Source organism: Pseudopodoces humilis, chromosome 1 (assembly GCF_049639895.1).
Source record: "Pseudopodoces humilis isolate 2021_Gansu_Grassland_sample_001 chromosome 1, ASM4963989v1, whole genome shotgun sequence".
Lineage (NCBI taxonomy): Eukaryota > Metazoa > Chordata > Aves > Passeriformes > Paridae > Pseudopodoces > Pseudopodoces humilis.
Genome location: NC_142200.1, coordinates 2,370,335 through 2,390,416, shown reverse-complemented (window position 1 = coordinate 2,390,416; position 20,082 = coordinate 2,370,335). Strand labels below are relative to the sequence as shown.

General features: G+C 43.8%; 1 protein-coding gene across 15 annotated transcripts in view; it reads right to left on the bottom strand.

Annotated features, from left to right (window-relative positions):
- Window positions 1-12,865, bottom strand: part of TSNARE1 (t-SNARE domain containing 1) — a 455,536-nt gene extending 442,671 nt beyond the window's left edge. For 8 of the 15 annotated variants that reach the window (XM_088056777.1, XM_088056781.1, XM_014254330.2 and 5 more), the window contains exon 1: window positions 12,839-12,864. The gene's annotated coding sequence lies outside the window, so the exon portion shown is untranslated. Of the gene's footprint in view, window positions 1-12,838 lie in introns of all 15 variants that reach the window. The other 7 variants (XM_088056798.1, XM_088056805.1, XM_088056803.1 and 4 more) reach the window with 3 other exon arrangements.
- Window positions 12,866-20,082: the final 7,217 nt, after the last annotated feature.

The window sequence follows — 20,082 nt, the reverse complement described above, 5'->3', positions numbered from 1 at the left end:
ATGGTTATGAGCAATTTTAATGACCAACCTAAATAAAAAGGCTGGAAGAGAGAGAAAGTAGGAAGGAGTGAGGTGGGCGTTTAATTTTGATTGACAAGACAGAGCAGAACTAGTTAAGATCTGTCAAATGACTGCTGAGGATCACAAATCCTCAGCACATTCTACGGCAGACAGAATTAGTCTAAATGCACAGCTTTACAAAAATATTTCTTATCTGCTGAGATCAGAGTTCAGCATTTCAGTTGCCCCACAGAAAGCATCTGATGTCGTAACTACCACAGGAACTAAGGTAGGGCCGGAAAAAATACATGTATATTTTAATTATTTGTATTTGATTTTTAAGTATTAACATCTACAATGTCTTAATATGTTCTAATTTTTGTCTCTGGCCTATAGATATAAAAATATTTGTATAAAATGACAGCATTCTCAAGATTGTTAGTTACCAAAACAACAATTTTGAAGGCAATTATCAAAGGCACCACTTTGAAATCACATCTGCATCACGTGAAACATTGTATAAATACAGACTACAAAGATAACTCCTGCAATAAAGACCTTAAAATAGGAGACTGAATGCAGAAGGAGTTGAACACAGATTTGATGGGAAATTTCAGGAAACACAATCTGGAAAGACAAAAACACTGGCATGATAGTCAGCTGTGATGTTCCCTGAAGATACACCACCAAAAAACAAGCTTTGTGGAAAAAGAACATTCCTACAAATGAAATCAGCAAGGAAGAAGAATGGAGAGGTGGAGACTTGGAGCATTTCAAAGTCAGGAGCGGAGTTTCATGACCTTGGAGGGAAGAATCAATATTTCAGCAAGGCACAGGCAGCATGGGAAGACTAAACCAGCATCTTGTGTTTAAGGCCAGGAAGAGGCAGGACGCACCAAAGGACAGACACAAAGAAGATTCAAGATGTGCCTGAACCAAACTTGAAACATGTTTTTCCTGTACTTACTTGGCTCTGTTGGGATGCAAGCAGGACACAGTGATCTTCACAGGGCTACACACCCATGAGCTTTGCTATTTTATCGAATGATGTTAGAATTTTAAGGAGAAGAAACTCGGCAAGAGAGGATGAGACTACAAAAGAGGGAAGTCAACAGCCCCTGAGATGCCTGCCAACAGGATCTGCACTTAAAGCGTGCAGTTTTGGCAGAGAACATTCTCAAAATCTGATATGTAAAAGTCTCATGATGTTGGAACTTGTAATTAAAGTTAAAGGACACAAGTGAACTAAGATCTGATCAACACAAACTTGTATCAAAGTCAGAATGTGTTCCCACAGAGCCACCTGGTTCTTCCATGCCTCATTCAAAGAGAGAAAAATTAGCCACCAACTACTGTGATTCCCACTCAAAATCATTCCTCTCCAGCTTCTAAAAGGGATGGATTTGTAACAATCTTCAAGAATTAAAATATTCCAAACAAACCCAAAAACTCACAAGTTGTTTAATTTACTGCCAGTCTCCAATTCTAGAGCAACATTATTTGCTGTGATATGAACTTTTCCTGCACCTATCAATACTCGGACAGTGAAGGGTGATAGAAACCAAGGATAATGAAAACACCTAAAATTTCATTCTTGCTCCTCAAGAACTGGAATAAATGGAAGAATTCAAATCCTTCATTGAGAAAAGCCCTGAGGAGAGGAAAGACTTGGGGATATTGGTGGATGGGAAGCTTGACATGACATTATAAATGGCAATGTGGCTGCTCCATCCCTGAAAGTGTCCAAAGCCAGGCTGGACAGGGCTTGGAGCAACCTGGTCTACTGGAAGGTGTCTCTGCCCATGGCAGAGGTCAGAACGAGATGATCTTTCAGACCCCTGCAAACCCAAACTGTTCTAATATTCTACGAATTTACTGCTGTTTCCTTCCCAGTAGTGCCAACATGAACTCAATAACCAAGAAAATAAACAAATAAAATAAAATAATTAAAAAAAAATAAGGAATTCAAATGTGATCTGATTTCTTACTGCACAGTTTCCAACATCCAAGCTGTCCATCACCAAGTTGAAGAGAAAAGCCAAAGCAGTGTAGAATCAGCTGGCACAAGTTCATTTTTTTACCAGGTAATGCCTCGAAACCTCCCAAACCAACTCTGCTGCCATCAGAGCCACCTCTTCCTTGGACAGCTCCCAGGAACTACTCGCAAATGAAATCCAACCGAATTTACTGCTTCTGCAAGCCTGGAAATTTCACTTACAGAGGTGACATGACATTTTGTTTTGCCAATGCTAATCTAATACCTTTTTAAAGGTGCATACGTTTCACCCTGTTGGCTTCCAACACTGAATTACCAGCTCTGCTAAGATTCTGAATAAATGAGACGAGCGTGGTCTCCAGGCGAAATCCCTTTGCTGTAATCTTTATTCAAAACACACTGCTCCAGAGCCTTGCATGCATTGCCAAAAATCGCCTTGAGGTTTGCTCTTAAGATGGCAATTTGCATATCAACATTTTGCTGCAGAGCTTACCCAATGTCCCTGCTATTATTTTAATACTCTGCTGTGGGCGGCCCCCTGAGCAGCTCACAGAAGTGCAGGCTAAAAATATTCCTGCCTTCCCCACCGGCTCCACACATGACCACAGCAAGCGCCGGCTCGGATGCAAAACCAGCACTGATGGCATCCACCCGCCTCTCCAGGAGGATGCGCAGGCTCCAAGGTGCTCAAAAAAACATGGCAAGAAGGAGGAAAGTAGCTCTGCATGGATGGAGGAAAAACGCACAGGCGCTGGAGGAGGAAGAGCACAGAAGGAGCTGGTTTTACAAGGGAAGCAGGAGAGGTTTTTCCACGTGCAAGACGTTCTTGGGAAAACACATGAAGAGGTAATAAAGCAGGTGAGAGAGGCACCACCTGGGATATGAATTTAAGATGATGCTGAACAGAAGAAGGGAAAGAATTCTCAAGCACAGAACAGGAGCGATGCTGGGCGGACACAAGCACAGCCTGATTCATGCCCCAGAAGGGAGATCCCAATCCCGCTGGCAGCACCATATTGATGACAGCACATGAAAAAACATGGTTTGCAGGTTTTTCTCCTCGCCCTCCTCCCCCTCACCCAGCAAACCCCAGGCTCAGAGGTTGTAATTATTTCTGGCAAGGTGTAAACAGGTCTGGGAAATAAAATGGAAAACTGGAGCTATTTACGAGATGCCACGCAGGGAATTGGCACCGGAGCCCAGCTACCAAACCAGTGAGTGCAAGGTCACCCTGGTCTGCTCAGAACAACTTTGCAAAGGGGTTTGCAGCCAGGAAAAATAACCAGGCTCAGTCTGCCCAGGATGGTGAGTTCATGGAAGGTGGAGAACCAGCAGAAGACATGGCTCCAGCCAACAACAAGGGATTTATTGTGGTGCTGTGGGCTTTGAGGTGATGTCCATCGAGATGACATCCACTCATGACAACCAGCTATGGGGTGTGGGAGAGGAGCAAGGATGACATCAAGTCTATAAATCTCCCTCCACCACAGCTGCTGTAGAGGAAAAGCAGCCAAGGGACTCATCTGCCTGGAAGTGCTCCAGGCCAGATTGGATGGAGCTTGGTCTAGTGGAAGGTGCCCCTGCCCACAGCAGGGGAACTGGAACAAGATGATCTTGAAGGTCCCTTCAACACAAACCCTTCTATGATCTGCATGTAAATGACCAGTGGAGACCACTCATACCCTTACCCTGCAGGCCATCACTTGCTTCCAAGGCATTGGATTATTGCCCCAACACAGAAAGAACCACAAATTTTGAAAAGCAATTTCTGCTGGTGGAGAAAAGCAGCGAAAGCCAAACCATCCCAGCAGGAGGATCTCAAACCCTGATGGGGCTGAAGGAGCCCGCAGCATCTCAAGCCCACAAAGCAGCCACTGAGGAAAATTCAAAAACTGGTTTTGGTCTCACCAGGAAGGAAAGGAAAAGAGATGCTCAAATTCAGGAAGTACAGGCAGAGAGGCAGCGAGTGCCCCTGGGGATAGCAGGACCTCCAGAATATTTTCTGCACACATTCTTTATATTCTGTGCTCAAATGTCTCACAAACAGGACTAAGATGCACAGCTCTATTTCTGAGATTATACTTAAATTTTAATTAATTTTTAAAAGGATGGCAAGCACAGTGCAGTAGGAAAAGAAAAGGCCAATGAGAGAAGAGCAACCTGAAGTCCTCAGAGCCTGTGGGATATCTTTATATATGAAGGGAAACAAAGGTACACCTGAACAATGTGCAAAGAAATAGAAATAAAAAAAAAGAAAATAAAAAAGCAGACCTTGACTTCCATGCAGAGGGAAGAGAATCTTTACAATTAATTTGCAAGTATTCCCCTAAGAAGAAAAAAAAAACCCAACCCACCAGAATTCCAGTCTCTTGACTGCCCTATGTTTGGGACAAAGGAGAAAAAGCCAGAAAAGTTGTGGATGTCCCATCCCTGGTAGTGTTCAAAGCCAGTGGGGATGGCGTTTGGAGCAACCAGGGATACTGGAAGGTGCCCCTGCCCATGGCAGGGAGTTGGAAATAGGTCCCTTCCAACCCTAACCATTCTAGGATCCTATGAAACCCACCTGCTTCAGCTCTGAGGATAATCAGGAGGAAAATATCTGTAATGAGACTCTCAGTTTGCTTTTTCACATTCAAAGGTGTCCTGTTTTACACAAATACTGCAATCCTGTTTTCACCACTTGCTAAGACGTCTCTCCAAGGGGCCGGTTTGGGCACTTGGCTAGGACAGAATCCATGACATTTTTAGAAAAACAGCCCATAGCTATGAAACCTCCTGATGGTGCACCATCAAAACTTAGGAGGGCTTTGGAAAGCACACAGCTGTTCTGTAAGACAGAAATGTCAAAAAGCTTTGGACAGCATATTCAGGCTTCCACACCCACATTTTGCCACCTACTACCATCTTTGAGCACTTGCTGCTAATGGAAGCTGAAGGTCCTTGACACTGAGAAACTGAAACTCTAACATGCAGTAGCCTCAACACAATTTAAGCACCGCTATTTTAATTATTTTAGAGTTTTACCATATTTATCATTAGTAAAAGTAAATTTAGTAAAATGACTTGATTTTTCACCATCGCTGCAGCTCTGCATAGCTTTAAAACCTGCATGGGATGGTCTGGAAGAGGATATGGAGCATCAGTAAGTTGGACAAACTTCCCTGATCACAGCTATGAGTATTCACCATGGCCTCATCCTGCCCACATCAATCCCACAGCACCCTTAGCAGAGAAAATACTAAAATTTTAAATTGTTTAAAACAAAGGCCAAAAATACAGAACATAAAAGCAAAACAAAATCACATCCAGTATTATTATATAGATTTGAATTTTATATATATGGTTTTATGCACTATATTATAGAAATTAGTTCTTAATTTAATAATATACATACATTTTATAATATACATATTTTTTGTACTTTTTCACTGAGCATCCACAGCTTGCAGCAGAATATTTGATGGGACCGACATTTGGGTCACCCCAGCAGCAACAGGCACTCGGATAAGGGAGCAGCTGGAGATTACCAGGCACACAACAGAAGACACCAACACATTTGGGGAAGGTAAAGCACATCTCAAGCTATCTAACACTATGTCTAAAATTGTAAAAAACAGGTATTTTAGAAATTAGGAGGTTCTCATGAGAGCCTAGAAAGCAAATAGCATCACAAGGGATCATAAATCAATTGTTTTTGTGGGGAAAAATAGTGAAAAGCTGTATTAAGGTTTAGCTCTTGATTCAGTTTGCAAGAAGGAAAATCTGAAGGCCTGCAGCTTCCAACAAGAATTTCTGTCACGTACAGGGTGATATGAAACAAGGTGTTACCCAGCACTGCTCCCGCAGCCTCATCAACCTCCCCCATCTCCAGATGCATGGCAGCATTTTTATCTCCAAAATTAGAAGAACTTGGAGCACGGTGAACATCTCCATGCTGGGACACGGGATGCTGCAAAGCATTTGCTAAAAATTCAGCTTAAAGCTAATTGCAATCACCTACAGTGAGTTGCAACCACTGCTCCCTCTGATCCTTAACATTCCCCATCCCTGGAGTGTCCACAGCCAGGTTGGATGGAGCTCTGAGCAGCCTGGTCTGACAGAAGGTGTCCCTGCCCATGGCAGGGGTTGGAATGAGATGATCCTGAAGGCCTCTTCCAACCCAAACTGTTTTAGGATTCAATGAATCTAAAACTGAAGTGACTATTCCACAACTTGGAGACCCAGTGAGATATCATCCAAAACTTCCCTAAACAGCCCAAGAGAATTTTGTTGCTCTAAGACACCCCAAAACTGGGGCCCACGAGGTGGGCAGGCAGCACCATTGCATGAGGACTGTGGTCACACTCATGAGATGTCATGTATCGGTAAATCATAGAATGACAGACTGGTTTGGGTTGGAAGGGACCTTAAAAATCATCTCATTCCAAACCCCTGCCATGGGCAGGGACACTTTCCACTAGACCAGGTTGCTCATCTTCTTCAGCTTAAAGACATTTCCCCTTGTCCTGTCACAAAAAACAAGGGAATTTCAAAGTGGGGGAAGAAAGATGAAGAAAAACAGCATTCCCGGCTGTGCATGGGACTTTTCACAAAGTAGCCATTAATAGCAAGTTTGGGAGCTCCCTCGTACCATATTTGAGTCTCTGGCATCTCGTAACAGCCAAGAAACGGGTTAATCCAAAAATCTGGGTCATAACACCTCCAAATCTGCCTGTTTTTTCACATGTAGAAAAATAAGAGAGGCACCTCCCTCCTCCACGCAGAAGCATCAGAAGAAGATTCATTATAAATGGAAAAAAAAGCAACAGGTTTCAGCAATGAGCATGATCAAAGTCTCTCGTGGAAAAAGAAAATGTTTTATTTTACAGAAATAAGAACTATGGCAACAGCTCTGGAATAAAATCCTACAGCACGGCTGTGTCCTGCACTCCTTTACTCCATGCACCAGATGATGGAGGAGTCCTACAAGGGGAAAAAAAATACATGGCCAAGTTATTCAAGACTACAAAGACAATAAATTACGCAGAGAGGAGAAGGAGGACTAATAAAGTCCTTAATAACCTCAAAAAATCTTATTTTTGTAATGCCTGGCTTTGCAGCAGAGGGGACAGCAGAGCAAGAACAAAACAAATGTTTCACAATGAAGACCATCAAACATTTTGCAGTTATTTTCTGCTTTTATTTAATGAAGAGATGACAGCAAGAGTGAAGAAATCATCACCTAACCAACATCAGTATTTATTTCCAAAAAAAAAGGAATTTTACAAAAAAAAACCAAAAAAGTGTAAGTATAGGTATTTGATTTCATTCAAGGAGAAGCTGGAAAATATTTTCCAGATTTTGCTTACAGCATCCCAGCAGATGAACTGCCAACACACCTAAACAGCCCTTGGGAGAGTTTTCCCCCACAGCTCTGCATCCCAGAAAAAAAAAAAAAACCTGAAAAACATCTGCTGATACACCACTTCTTATTTTTTTGTACCAATCTTCAGGACATATTTAAAAAGCAACTGATTATCAGTGCAATCTTTGCTTTTCTAATGGACACACAAAATGGACATAAAAAAAAGATAATCCATCCTGCCTCTCTTTTATTTTAGTTAAATGCTATTTTTTCATCCTCAGAAACACTGCAGAGATGTGCCCATGCACTGCAACAAAGAGATGGCACCTGCCTACTGAATTTCCTGACTAGTGACACTTCGAAGAAAAAGAGTTTTAAATAGAAACCTCCCTGCAAGTGTTAAATCAGATTAATTTAACTCTTGCGTTATTTTAATCTTAGTCGCCACCATTTGCAAGGCGACCAGAAAAAAAAAAAAATAGGGAGTAAGATTCTTATCTTGACCATATTCTTTGGGAAATACTGTGTATTATTAAAAAACACAAATATCCTTTCTGACAGCAAAATACAGACAATTCTGGCTCTTTTGCAGTAGGAAAAGAGCACCAATATTTTAAGAAGCTTTCTGTGCACTCAACATCAAGTGAAGGGCAGAGCTTTCCCCCAGCCTTGCAGTGCCCACTGCCGCCACCAAAAACACTAACACCAGTTTGGGGCCACACTTGAATCTGCACAGGGCAAAAACTGTTCTGCAAAATACAATGCACTTTGAAAGCTTGGTGATGCTGCTGAGGAAGAAGTTTTGCAGCATTTTCCCCACAAACATCATCATCACTCTGATATTCCAGTTGGGAGTTAGATTCATGCTTAAATAGCTGGATTAAATTTAGACTGAGTGGATCATGTCATAAGAAAACACACACATTCTAATGGTCAGGAATCATAGAATACCTTGGGCTGGAAGGGGCATTAAAGATCACCCAGTTCCAGCCCCCCTTCCATGGGCAGGGACACCTTCCACTGTCCCGGGTTGCTCCATGCCCCATACAAACTGACCTTGAACACTTCCAGGGATAGCACAGCCAGAGCTTCTCTGAAAAACCTGTGCCAGGGCCTCCTCACCTTCACAATAAGGATTTTTTTCTAATATTGAATCCAAACCTGCCCTCTGTCAGTGAGAAGCCATTCCTCCCTGTTGTATCACTCCAGGCCCTTGTCCAAAGTCCCCCTCCAGTTCTCTTGGAGCCCCTTTAGGCACTAAAGAGCCTGGAGCCTTCTCTTTTCCAGGCTGAACATCCCAGCTCTCCCAGCCTGGCTCCAGAGCAGAGGAACTCCATCCCTCTGATCTCCTTGGTGCCTCCTCTGTACTTGCTCCAACAGCTCCAGGTCCTTCCTGTGCTGGGGAGCCCAGAGCTGGAGGCAGCTCTGCAGGTGGGGTCTCACCTGAGAGGGGCAGAATCCCCCCCCCTCAGCTGCTGCCTGCCAGCTTTGGATGAGCCCAGGACATGTTTGGATTTCTGGGCTCCAAGTGCACGTGGCTTGGTCATGTCCAGCCTCTCATCCACCAGCACCTCCAAGTCCTTCTCCCCAGGGTTCCCTCCAATCTGTTCATCCCCCAGCCCAGACACCAGAGGTCAAAACACATGACCCAAGCACGCCCTGGGTGGAAAGATCCACCCATCCACCCACCCATCCATCCTCACTGGGATTAAACCTGGATCAAGTCCTTTCCAGTGCAAGCAAGCCTTTGCTCTGACAATGACGACTCCAACCCTAAATAAAACAGAGGCTCATCCTGCCCACCTAAAACCCTCAGGTGTCACCAATTTCCAGTCCTCTGAAGCACCAGCAACCCTTGGAAGTCCCATAAAAACCCAAGTGAAAGCCACCCTGCTCACCCCACTGCACAAAGTAGGTGAACTGTAGGAAGGAGGATAATGAAGATGGAAAAAGTAAATTAAAAGTTTTCAACACTTCATTCCACTTCCATTGAGCAGAATGTGTTTATGGTACAGGCAGGGAATCGAAAGTATTATTTTTATCTTGATATTATTTACCCTTTCACACTTGCTATTTAAATATTCCTGAAATCCCAGAAGAACCAACAATTCAAAATACCATTTTATATATATATATATATACATGTATTTATAAGGAAGAGGAAGCACAGACTCATTCATTTTCAGCTTCCCTTTTTTTTTTTTTTCTTTTCAATTACATTTTAAGTGCTGTAATATCAATGTCCAAATTTATCAAGACACAGAATATTTATTTCTCCTCTACTCCCAGCAAAGATTCTCCAGGCCCAGAGCAGGAAGGGAGACGTGGTCACACCAGAGGATTTTGTGATGAGGAGTAAATGATGAGAGGTTTAAAATGTTTTAAATAAAAAAAAAAATAGATAAATAAAGAGAGCTTTGAGAAAATGAATGAGGTTGCTTGCACAAGAGAAGATGGGAATAAAATATTGTAATATTAAAATCTCTGTTCTACCGATCTCTTTAGCCAATCTCAATAATTTAAAGAATCACGAAACACTTTGGGTAGGAAGGGACCTTTAGGTTCATCCAGTTCCAACCTCTGCCATGGACAGGGACACCTTCCACTATCCCATGCTGCTCCAAGTCCCACCCAATCTGACCTTGAACAGTTTCAGGGATGAGGCATCCACAGCTTCTCTGGGCAACCTGGTTCATTGCCTCACCACCCTATAACTCTTGCTTTAGACACAAGAACAGGAGGAAACAGGGATGGAATCTGAATCGGAAGCCTGGATCAAGGAGGGCATGAGGCTGCACTGATCAGCCCCTCCCATGTCCATCAACGAACGCTGCATTAGTGGTCAAGCTAATTTTTAGTTGCACTAATAAACAAAAGCAAACCAGGAAGGTGGGAGGCCTTGGAGAGCACAAGAAGGGTGATTTGTTGCATGCATGACCACTGGAAAGTGGGAATCAGCACACTTAACACCCTAGAAGAAGTCCAGAAACCAGCCTGAAGATGAGAGGGAAAGGGATGCTGCAGCTGGCAAAGATGGCAGAGCAGAAAGGCAACAAGGAGTCAGACAGCAATGCCCTGACACATCAGGGATTTAAAAACCTGAATTTGCATCAACACAAAGAAAAGGGAATTTCCAGAAAGGCATGAGGTGATAGGACAAGGGGGAATGTCATTGAGCTAAATGAGTGTAGATTTAGATTGGGTTTTAGGAAGTAATTCTTCACTGGCAGAGTGGTGAGGCCCTGGCACAGGCTGACCAGAGAAGTGTTCCAGTGGATGGGGTTTGGAGCAGCCTGGGACAGTAGAAGGTGTCCTTGCCCATGGCAGAGGGGTGGAACTGGATGGTGTTTAAGGTCCTTTCCAACCCAACCCATTCTATGATTAAGACTCCAGAAAACATCCAGAGTTCAGCCTGGAGATGAGATGGAAAAGGACATCATAGCTGGAGAAAACAGCTGAGCAGGAGAGCATCAAGAGGTCAGACAGCAGCTGGCCTGAGTCAGTGGTGATTTAAAGACCAGAAACACCTGCAGGGACACCTAGACCACAGCAGAGCCCAGCAGGGCAGGATGGGGCCCTGTACATTCACAGTCCCACTGCAAAGAGAAAAACCAGCCTGGAAAAAGGGAAAAATGCTTGATAAAGTATAAACCTTATTGCTAAACAAAACAAACAAAAAAAAAAGGTGGGGGAAAACCCTCATATTTTAATCAATCCTTCCCACTCCACAGCACACAGCTAGTAAAAATTTAGGATTCAGTCTGCTGAATCCTAAATCCTTTGTGCAGAATGTAGCACAAAGCAAAACTTAAGGCCGCCACCCCACGCAAGGGTTTGCAAACAAACACCTCGTTGTTCCTGCAGCACTCCCAGACACAAGGATGCACCTCAAGCTCCAAAATGTCACAGAAAACTTCAAATGCTAACAAGCAGAGGGTTTTGCAAGGCGTATTCAGCATGCTGGTGGCAGAATGAAACATACTTTTAGCTTTCCAAACCCTCTGCTTTTTTGATATGCACACAAAGACACTGAACAGTTCCATGGGAACACGAGGTTTCCCCAGCAAAGTCCACTCCGGCGCCAGATGCCGGAGGTTAATTGTACCCCACAGCTCGGGGGAGCTTTTATTAAAAGCTTCAAACCACAAACACTTTTCCAAGTACAAAAGCAACCAAAAAAAAGTTTCTGCAGTCAGCCGAGGGCCACTGCAGTAAGCAGCGCTTTGTACGAATAAAAATGGTTTTATTTCTTCTCCCTGTACTTCCAAATCCATCCCACTGCCTCAAACTCCCAAATTAGCCTGGAAGGGGGGGAAAAATAATAAATAAACAACATCATGCCCTCTGTGAGGTTAAAATTGAGCCAAAACCTGGCAGGTAACAACCCAGGAGCAGTTGCCAATGTTGTCATTGCGCTGGAAACCAATAAATCAAGGTTTCTCCATGAGCAGCTGTGGGACGGTGACAAACTGGGTGCAGGGACATCCCATCCTGGTGACATGGGACACAGGCGTGCTCCACAGCACCCTCACACATGTGTCCCTCCCTGCTCACAGCCCTGGGCAAGGCCAGCCCTGTCCCCAAATCACTCATTACACGCATAAAACGCTGTGGAACAGCAGCCACAGTCCCCAGTTTTCATCTACAGACCCTGTGCTAGCCCTGTCCCTATGTCACACACCCACCACAGCTTGTGCCAGCCCTGCTCTGTCCCCATGTCACACACACACTTCTTGTGCCAGCCCTGCTCTGTCCCCATGTCACACACACCCCCTGTGACAGGCCCTGTCCCCATGTCACACACACACCCCCTGTGCCAGTCCAGCTCTGTCCCCATGTCACACACACCCCCTGTGCCAGTCCAGCTCTGTCCCCATGCCACACACACACCTCCTGTGCCAGCCCAGCTCTGTCCCCATGTCAAATACACCCCCTGTGCCAGGCCCTGTCCCCATGCCACACACACACCCCGTGCCAGGCCCTGTCCCTATGTCACAGACACAAGCCCTGTGCCAGACTAGCCCTGTCCCCATGTCACACACACACCCGCTGTGCCAGACTAGCCCTGTCCCCATGTCACACTCACACCCCCCGTGCCAGGCCCTGTTCCCATGTCACCGTGTTACACACCCCTGTGCCAGGCCAGCCCTGTCCCCACGCCACACACACATCTGTCCCCGTGTCACGCACACCCAGGCCAGCCTGTCCCCATGTCACACACACGCAAAGGGCCAGCCCAGCCCTATCCCCATGTACACACTCGCCCCCACCCAACCTGTGCCAGGCCAATCCTGTCCTTATGTCGCACACCCATACAAAGTGCCAGGCCATCCCTGCCCCCATGTCACACGCACACACCTGTCCCCATGCCATACAAACCCCCAGTGGCAGGTCAGCCCCGTCCCCGTGTCACACAGACTCAGTGCCACCCCTGTCCCCAGGCTCCCAGCCCGTGTCACCCCCCTGGCCCCTCAGCAGGACCGGCGCGCGCCGCTCACCTGCCGCCGCCCGCCCGTCACCGCCGGCACCCAAACATCACGTGACCGCCGCGGCCCCGCCCACCGCGACCAGCTGTCCCTCCCCCCCCATCGTTGTAGTTCTTATGCCTCAGATGCCTCCGGGCGCTTTCCCCTCTATGGACTACAACTCCCAGAGTGCACCGCGACGCGGCGTCCCGTCCCATTCACCCGGCAACCAATCAGCAGAGGGGACGGCCCGAGGGGGCCCCGCCCACCTGCCCTCAGCACCACCCTCTTCAGGGCGCGGTCCGAGGCCGCCCCTCAGGAGCCGCTCCCTGCCTGGCGCCGCTCCGGGGGATGGTCCCTGCTCCACGCCCCTCTCATCCTCGCTGTCCCCCTCACCTTCCCCCTCACCTTCCCCCTCACCTTCCCCCTCACCTTCCCCCTCACCTTCCCCCTCACCTTCCCCCTCACCTTCCCCCTCCTTGGTCGGGAACCCCAGGAACGGCTGAGGGAGCTGGGGGTGTTTATTCTGAAAAAAGGGGTCGCAGGGGGCACCTCATCACTGTACAACTCTCTGACAGGAGAGTGTAGCCAGGAGGGAGGTTGATCCCAAATAACAAGATAGCGTAAAAGCAAACTAACCACCTCGAGTTCCATCAGGGGATATTCAAGCTGGATATTAGGAAAAATTCTTCACTGGAAGGCTGGTTAAGCATTGTAAAAGACAAGTAGTGGGTTCACCTTTCCCTGGAAATGCCCAAATAAAGTGTAGAAGTAGCATTTGGGGACAGGGTTTAGTGGTGGATTTGGCAATACTGGGTTAATGGTTGGACCAAGTGATCTTTCAGGTCTTTTCCAACTTTAATGATACCATGATTCTCTGACAGGACAGGTCACAAAGTGCCCTCCTTTGTAGGCACACAGTGCCCATGGCACTGCTCACAGAAATAAATGAATAAACCCCACCAACTCACTGCTACTAAAGCCACTAATTCTCTCCTAACCACCACAAATTGCAGGCCGAGACTGGAGGTTCACCCAGCCAAAGTGCTTTGATAGAGCAGTCTGGAGTACAGCTGTACCTGTGAGGAGTTTGCTTTTTATTTGCCAAGTGGCAGCAGCTTTACGTGGTGGCTGGCTTGCAAAAGGAGTTATAAAGAGGGTTTTCTTGATAGGGCCTTTAACCAACAATTCATTTTAACAAGGGACTGACAAGCCAGCTGCTTGTTCAGAAATGGAGTTCTGCACCAGTAGCCCTGCTAAAAAAAGCTTTAAAAGGGCTGAGGGGCCACCTGAGCCACCATAAACTTGAGGGTTTTACAGCACCGAACTGCTATTGGAGCAGTTTCCTCCATCTTTTGCTGCATTGATAATCATTTATTTCTGTGGACTCTGAGGAAAATCCCTTAGGAAAAGGGACATAAAAATATACTGATAACGAAATACAGCTGTCTGCTTGTCGTCTGCAAAATCCTCTGACTCCAGCTACATGTGCAATGCCCTGTGTCTTACTGGGTGGGTATTTTTTGGTGAGGGAGGAAGAGTGAATTAATCCTGCAAGATCCATAGATTACGTTTCAAAAACCACTGTGAAAATTTTGTAGTAATTTTCAGTACAAATCATATTTACCTCCAGCATGAGCCTCACGAAAGTAAATAAGAAAAGAAATATATAAACACGTGCCAATATAAAACAGCCCAAGTATTCCAAGGGACAGCAATCATAAAAATTACAGTGGGATAAATCTCATATGACTGGTTTGGTTTGCAGGCTGCATCTTGCTGGTTTTGCATTTTGGAGCTAGAGAAATACTGCTTAATCAATATGTGCGTTATTCATACAATAATAATGCTGCACATTTTTGTGGGACATTTTTCTTCTGAGGAATTTGAGCTGTTGCAAACCTTATTGTGTGCAGCAGGGCTGGTCCTTGTTATTAACAGCTGCTTATTGATCTGTAACAGCTTTTAGAAAGAGCGAGGGTAGTTTTTTGGCATGGTGGGGAAGTCAGATCTTTTACATAAGCAAGGCAAGGTGTGGTGCGTCATTAAGATGTTGCTTTCTCTGAATTTAGGGGGAAAAAACCCAAATAATTAACAGCTTTGTTCCATCCCACAGTGATAACATCTATAAATCTGAAAAATATACAGTCAGCTGTATAGAAACCAAAAGCTCCAGGGGCCAAAATTTTATTAAAACAGCTTAATCTTCATGTTTCTCATCTTTTAGTGGGAGGTGGTTGCCCATTTGCCAGCTGCTGTGTGGTGTTTCCCAAGGCGGAAGCAGCGATTTCGTTCCACATGAACAAAACTCCTGGAGGACAGACCCATGTACCTGGAGGGGTTTGGCAAATGTGACTTGGGGGTGAAGTTGTCAGGGGGTTTCTGCTTTGGAAAACTGCCCTGATTCCTCTGTGAAGATTAAATGGAGGATCTCTAACGGAATTTAAATAAACTTTATTTAAATAAATATTTTTTTTAAAAAAAAGCTGTGATGCTTTTGCCTCATCCCTGCTGGGATGATTACCCACTTAGGCTGTCTGTGTCTTTAGGGAATTTCTTCCATTGCTTGGAGGGAGTTTCCTTTTGGCTCACAGGTTTATTTTGTGAATCATCTTAAATCATAACCTCTTAATAGCTGGGCTATTGAAGTATTTATGGAAAGGTAATCCAATTGTCCCCTTGGTTACTTTTCCCCTAAACTTCGTGGATTTGACATCACTGTAACAATTTGTATTACACACTATTACATCCTTACAAATAACTCAGTGGGATACTACAGGACTTTGTCTACAAAGTAGGAGAACCCAGACAAAAAACTTGAATTAAATAAAGTGGGGGGTTTAGGTTATAATTTGGATTATGTTCTTAACATCAGGTATATAATCTAAGGTGCTATTTACTTCTCTCCAGTTTTGGATTGACTGGAAGTGTTGATAAATTCAGGAAGAGTGAGGTAACTAAAAAATACTTTACAAGAAAGTGTCAGTGAGTGCCTAATTTATCCCATTAGGAGACAGATGTAAACATGGCAGCAAAACCATCACAGAAGAAAAAAGCAACTTATCATTGCAATCATGTGAAGGAGAAAGCTTGGATATTTGTCTGAAGTATGTACAAATAAATTCCTCCAGATTTTAAAATGTTCTAGGAATTATTTATTTAGGGTAGTTTTACATTTGGGCTTAAGGAGTCTCCACTTAAAGGAACAAACAAACAAAAATCCAAATAAACAAAAATCCCCACCCCAAACAAACAAACCCCCCAAAACAGCAATAAAAAGTAAACAAACAAAACAGACAAACAAAAACCCAAACAAAACCCCACAAAATTTCTTTTCAGAAGTTTCTTTCTTTGTTTGGTCCAGTTTCTTTCCAAATTTAAATAAGAAATTATCCCCCCCCCCCCTTTCCTTCCCAGATTCCAACCTTCTTTTACTATTTTTTTTCTGGTCTTTTCAATTATTAGGCTGGGCTCGTAGCTTTCCTGTAGACTGCTGGAAAAAATAAAGCTGTTTTTTCTAGCAATACTCAGCTTTTCAATGCTGAATTAATTGATCAATCACACAGTTGGAAAAACATTTTTTCTTTGATAAAAATTCTGTTTTTCACTCAAATGCCTTACACACCAAACCAGTCAACTGCAAGGAGCACCACAACAAACACAAGTCAGCCTGAATGCTTCAGAAAACCGAGGCTGGCTCTTATTTCCTATTTGCAGACATTCATCCTGTGACCTAAGATTCCCTGAAAACAGCACAGCTCTGAGAGCTTATCACAGCACATCCGTATGTTGTTACCTGTGAGCAATTTAATAAAAAATATATTATAGCAACAATAAAAGGAGTCTGGAAAAAGCCAGCTAATCCCTGAACAACCTTATTTCAGTCTATTTAAAGTCCAAGAGAGACTTGAATTCCAGGACCAAGAAAAATCTGGCATAAAACAGATGTTTTCATCAAGTGCTGCAGTGGCAGCAATACGTGTCCCAAGCTAGTGACTACCTGGCAGGTCTGGTACATCCCAAGGAGGAATCACGAGCCATAAAGGAATGATTTCCAGTACTTTGTGCATTCCTGCATCAGTTACATCTGGTTATTGCTGCAATAGCTGTGGATTTTAGTGGCATTTCACCTGGATTTATCTGAGCGTTGCTGCATTTGACCCTTCCTTTTCTGGAGACATCTGACAGTATCTGAATTAGGAAAATAAAAGCCACGAGCCAGTATAAAAAAAACTTTGTCTCGGAGGCAGTGATAAGTCAATCACCTCATCAATAAAGCGTGTCCAATACTCTCAGTAATCCCAGTGATCAGTTTTGCTTATGGAAGCTGGAGATATTAAATCGAGCTCGGAGCAGGGATGACAAGTGGCAATTGAAAGTGATGTTGACAGAGCTAAAGGAGCCCATGCTGAGAGCAACAGATGTAACACAACGGTGAGGCAACAGGGCTAAACCGGGCTGGTGGCGAGGAAAACTCAGAGGTCAGAACAAATCCCTCACTCCACTTAACTCCATGACAAAACACTGGTGATCTTTCCCTCGGTTCAGCAGCGCTGCACCTGGAAAATCAGGAGGAAAAATTGGAGGGCGCAGAGGAGCCGTGGCCCAGGAGGTGCAAGTACGAGGGATGCAAGGAAAGCACTGCAAAGAGTGAATTGAGGGAGAGTTCAGCTCTGAAAATCTCAGTGTCTCCTCCTTCCCTATGAAAGTTCTGCCCCAAGGCTGGGTTGGAAGTGCCTTTGAGCAAGCTGGTCTAGGGGGAGGTGTCCCTACCCATGGAAGAGGGGATGGAATGGGATAATCTTAAATTCCCTTTCAACCCAAACCATTCTGGGGCATCTAAAGGCATCAAAGTATCCTGAGCATAGCTGAAAATCTCATTTTTATGTTGCACTTGTGAAATAATGAGCCTGAAAAAGGAACCCCTGGAATATAAGTGGCTGTATAGAAAAATAAGAAAATGGAAAAAAAAAATAGAAAATACAAAATAAGAAAAACACCTGGATTTAAACCATCTAATTCTGGTTTAATTCATCATCTGGTTTTAAGGCTGAATTCCCTCTATCAGAGTCAAGTTTCTATTTGGTTACTGTTATTAAAGCTGCAGTTACTACCACTCATTAGTAAGGAATTGTTCTTCCCACCTCTGCTCTCATCCAGTTAATATTTTTTTTCCCCACAAATTACACATTTTAACATTTTCTATACATTTGTACTACATAATTTGGCACTTAAGGACATGGTTTAGTGATGAACTTGGCAATCCTGGCTCCATGCTTGGACTCGATGACCTTGGAGGTCTTTTCCTACCTTAATGATTCTGTGATTTTATGATTCTATACATCTCTCACAACAGATTATAACTCTGTTCAAACTGCAAATGCACTGCAGAATCATTTTTAAATGTCTCACTGGTCTGAGACATGTGAGAAAATCTTCCATTTCCTAAAGAAAAATTTTTAAATGCCCAAAGACAAAAACAAAATTTTGGGGATTCAATGCCAAAAGCAAAAGTGTTTTTTCCATTGTTCTTAAGGACCTAGCAGAGCTTATGTTGAAACTTCTGTCCACACTATAAGTCAGTGAAAGAAACCCCAAAAAAACAACAGCAAGAAAGATCCAAGATCTAGACAATGCAATTATGAACAGAGATTGAAAGAGGTGAGCTTGGTGAATCTAGAAAATTGAAGCTCTGGGGAAATGGGAATAACTTCTCTGATACATGAAGCCTTACTGCAAAAAGAAACAGAAAAACTGTTCTCCATGCCCACTGAGGATAGGTCAAGAAACCATTGGCTCAAATGGGCTTGGATTGATGGGAGAAGATTTAATTTAGATTAAAAAGGTTGAGGTTTAGATTAAGGTTTGTAAAGCACTTGTACAAACTACCTGTGAAGGCCTGGAATTTTGTCTGCTGGAAGTTTTCAAAACCAGATTGAATCACAAATCATCGGTGGAAGTGTTTTGGTTTTTTTTGATGGTTGAGATGATTTGGGGATGAACCAAACAGCCTCCTGAAGCCTCTGTATTCTGTGGGGACAATCTATTCTGTTGGACAACCGATTCCCTTTTCAGTGGGTTGGATAGATTAAGCCCCTCAGAATTTCAAACCCATTCTGTTTAAAATAAACACTTTTAAAATATCAGTGTTGCTTTAGACCCACATACATCTGACCCATTTTCTCCCCTCACCAAAAGTGGGTGCCAAAAGAACACAGGAGAGATCCTTATGACCACTCTGCCAGTCTCCAACTACTTTCAGTTCTGAGATGTCCTGGCCCTGTTGCGATCCTTGCTGATCCTTTCTTCCATCTCCCACCCAGATTTAAGCTCATAAAAATGTCCATTTATGTTTTTCATGACTGACACCTGCTCCATTAAGAACCTTCTTTGTTTTATTTTAATTTCTGTTACCTTCATTTAAAAACACAAGTCCTTGAACTAGAAGAAAACAAATTGTTACTCCCACTCTTTGCTTCCTGCATTCAAAAGATTATTTATATCACTCGAGACCAGATAAGAGGATGATCTTATCCCAAGGCTGCATATTTCCTTTAAATACCTTTTGTTAAACCTTTTTTTGACATACAAAATAATTTTATTTCCTGGGTTATTGACACCATGTTAACCCATTAAAAAATCCCAAGAATTCTTTAAGGTATAGTTAACCAGAAGTGAAACCTTTTTACCTTCCTTCATCAAAGTGTCAGATAATTTGTCTGGTTCAGATGTCAGGTTTGTAAGTTTGCAGTTCCCTGGATCTGTCCTGGATCCTCTCCAGTCTTCATATACCAGGGAGACTTTAAGTGAAACATTGCACATTCTTGTTAATAATTCAGATATTTAATTTTTTATTTGCTCTAAAACTCTTGGGTAAATATATCCAGCCCTGCTGTTTTCTCTGTGGTTATTCTGTCTTTCTAATCCAAGCTGGGTTTTTTTTCAGGCAGGCTCTTTCCTGAATCCTCTCAAAGTGGGTCTGGGATGTTTATCACCTCTGTTTCTTCCATATTTCTTTCTTATTTCTAATATCACTTTTACCCTCCTGTTCAACCACACTTGCTCAATTTTTTCTCCAAGACAAAACCAGCAGCATGCCAGTGGCTTGTTTCCTACTCAACACCCTGAACATACTGTCAACATCTATAAGGATTTAATTCTTTTAACTTCCTTTTTTACTTGTTCTTTAAGATATTTTTTTCTACCCAGTCCTGCTGCTGGATTTGATCAGAGCTTTGGTGGATGCTCAGCCCCTTTGCTCCCATTGGGATGTTGAT